The sequence below is a fragment of the Pseudophryne corroboree genome, chromosome 9 (assembly GCF_028390025.1).
Source record: "Pseudophryne corroboree isolate aPseCor3 chromosome 9, aPseCor3.hap2, whole genome shotgun sequence".
In the NCBI taxonomy this organism is placed as follows: domain Eukaryota; kingdom Metazoa; phylum Chordata; class Amphibia; order Anura; family Myobatrachidae; genus Pseudophryne; species Pseudophryne corroboree.
In genome coordinates, this window is record NC_086452.1 from 349,521,714 (window position 1) to 349,525,341 (window position 3,628).

Below are 3,628 nucleotides of genomic sequence, written 5' to 3' on the forward strand. Positions count from 1 at the left end.
AATCATAAGGACCTCCCACTGGTCGATATATTACTAGTTCTACAGATCCCTAACCAAGGCTCAGAGTGGTAAACTAGACACATATTGGCTATTAACAAGCTGAATAAGGACAGGTCTAAAGAAATCTCAGGGAGGAAAGAGAAAAAAGAAGAATATGGATTTCACTTTCTATAAAAAGCAGGTCATGTCTATATTCTCATGCGGAATAAGCGTATTCAATGTGTAAATCCAATATGATTCTCTTTGGGCCAAGCGTATATCTCTATCCCCACCCCTTTTACTTTCCTGAATATGATCTAGGACTGTAAACGTCAACTCATGAATGAGTTGTGGTATTCTTGGAAATGTCTGGGGAGGCTGTGGTTCTGGACTTTATTTTTGATATTCCGCAGGTGTTCTTGAATTCTTATTTTTAGACTTCTCTTAGTCTTACCGATATACGAAAGCTTACAGGTACAGCAGATTTTGTAAATGACATAATTCGTGTTACAAGTAACAATTGACTTCAACTTATGAGTTCTCATTCTTTCGTCTTTCCAGCAAAAGGCTTTCTTATCAATATGTCGACAGCATATACATCTATTGCAGGGAAATAGCCCTGTTCGTGATATTAAAGGGTGTTTAGCAGTATTATCACTGATTGGTTGGCAGGGGTGTAGTTTACTAGGTGCCAGAATATTCTTAAGGTTATTAGACTTCCTGAATACCATATTAGGTCTTTCTGATAGATGTGGTCCAAGTATAGGATCCTTACGTAGCAGATGCCAGTGTTTATTCAAAATGTGTCTGATTTTCCCATTTTCTTGATTGTATTGTGTGATGAAGGGTCTCTCATTCTTTAGATGGTCCTTAGTTTTTCTTTCGGTTGTGAAAAATCTGTCTCTTTCTAACTCGGATGCCCGAATTTGATCCCTACGTAGCTCGGAATCTTCATATCCCCTATCAGCGAACTGTTCTACTAATGCAGAGGATTGTTCCCAGTAGCTGACCATGTTGTTACAATTTTTTCGCATTCTAGTAAACTGTGAAAAAGGTACTGTTGTCTTCCATCTAGTGAGATGGCAACTGTTACGTGGTATGAAACTGTTGGCATCGGTTTCTTTAAAATGGCTTTTTGTATTCAGTAATCCATCTGCATCAATGTTAAGGAGGATATCAAGATAATCTATCGTTGACGGATGTTGCTTGTATGTGAACCTCAGATTATAGGGGTTATCTTGGATACAGGAGATAAAACTGACGAGTGTCTCTAGTTGACCGTCCCAAATTAGGATCAAATCGTCGATGTATCTTTTATAGAACTTAATGTTAGAATGTTTAAACTTCTCCTTGGTATATATGTACTCCTGTTCCCACTGGTCCATATAGATGTTAGCATACGATGGGGCAAACTTGGTCCCCATCGCGGTCCCCTGTTTCTGAAGGTAATACTGTCCTTCAAACTTTGAGTTTGTCTATTATGTAATTTTAAGACTAACAAATATCAATATTTCAATTGATTCCTTAGATATTTTGCTAATTTACCACTTATTGTCACTTGTAGAGAATTCATATTACTGCTATTCCACAAAGTTCCTTCTGTATATAGTGAGATCTAATAAGACTAACAGTACAACTATATTTTATGAGTTAAATACTCATAGTTCCTGATGAATCTATCTAAATAGCGCATTTATGGATGTATGATGTACTTATAAATCACTGTTGCCGATTGATACAATCTGTGGGTGTCTCACAGAATGTAACTCCTATTGAGAAATTAGGACGTAAGGGTCACCATGGAGACGGAACGCAAGCCGTCCCGTCCCAACGTCTTCCGTTCACGTGACACAGTCACGTGACGCGGTCAGTCTCCCTGACTTCCCGGTCTGACTAACAACCCACGGCGCCGGATGACGGGGCTTTCAGCTCCAGCGTCGGCACGACTGAGTGCAGCACGTTTGGAGCTGCTATGGGCAACCGAAGTCGCCTTGCTGGGGAGGCCTGTCCTGACGGACACCAATTAGAATAAGTGTGGAAAGTTTATGTCCCGCCTCCACTCCCATTCACTTCTCTATAGGCTACCGTTAGCTGTCAATCAGAACCACATTTAATTCACATAGACACTAGCCACAACAGGGCATTATGGGAAAGCCAATTAATCAAACTATATGTGGCTTAACTTTAGGTTTATGGTAATTTTCACTAGTTGTAAAATATTTATATACTAACATTGTTATTGGGGATTTATAAAGATCCCTTTTTTACTTCATAATACTAGTTATTCACAGTCATTTAAACACTAATTAGTATCACTGAAGGAAGTGAGGTCATCAAAGTTCCTCCTATATAAACATGCACTTAGCCTCCATGCTTCATTGCATGATCACTGGCTCACTGCTGATCACTATTTGGAAGGTAAGGAAAACTTGTCTTTATGACATTCTACACCAGGCTCTATTTAGCTTAAGTTGATGCTGGATTTCTTTTTACACAAATATGTATTCATACTTTGCTAAATTGCTGATATATATTTTTATTTTTAAGCCTTCATGCTGGGCTGTGCAATTTTATACTCCTAGCACAGCTTCCTTTCATTGTCCACCTGTTGGTAATTAAGTAGTGGATTCTTTAGAGTTTTTGCTGTCTGTTTCCTTATATCCCTGGGTCAATTGGTTTTAATTAGTGTGATTATACACATGTGTTCTCAGATTGGGACTTAGTTAACATAGGTCCTAACTGCTGTTATACAATTAAAACCTCTAGGTATCATATCCATAGGATACCATAAGGACTCTGTATACATTTCTGCATTTTTCACCTGTATTGTGACTTCTGAGGTATGTTATGACTAATGTATTTTGTGCTTGTGGAATCTTAATGTTAATAGATTAATTACAATAAAAAATAGAGTCTTCATTGATAAGGTGCAGATTCATCAGCATATGTGCTTCATATAGAAGCAATTAATTTTATAATTCTAGTCTAAAAAGACAGAAAAAAATAGACTAGAGGTAATATACGCCCATTTTTATTTTATTTTAAATTAAGGTTAAGGTTTATGACATATGGAAAGATTAATAGTAATCTCCTAGAACATATCTTTATGGTCTGACTAGTCCTCACATTTCAGATGTGAAGGCGTTCATATACCAGTGATTCTTGAAATGAGTGGTATCTGAGTCTAGGCCCTCCCTTTATGTATACCTTTCACCATGATAAGGTGAGACACTAACGAATGATAATTAACTCATTAGGTCCTCCATGTGTGCATGAAGTTGCTGATTCCTCTTTTTTCATACGAATGCTTCCCTTTTGAGCTCTACGTAATCTGAGTTACCAGATTCACGAGGTATGTGGTACATTATTCAACCTCTACGGTTTAATTGAATCTAGATAATAGATCCCTTTAAGAACTTGTTATATTCCCAATTAGGCTGAATTTATGCCCTTATTTCACGCCTCATTGATGTTTGGAAGCCCACGTATGAACCTATTCGGCCAATGATCTGGGCCTATCACTCTCTTGGATAGACATTATTATCTAAGGTATGTCTAACATAAAATCTTTTTCGGTGGACCATATTTATGAATAACATCTTAAAGTCTCTTCTAATTATGTGAGATTATCAACTGCTCATTCCATGTT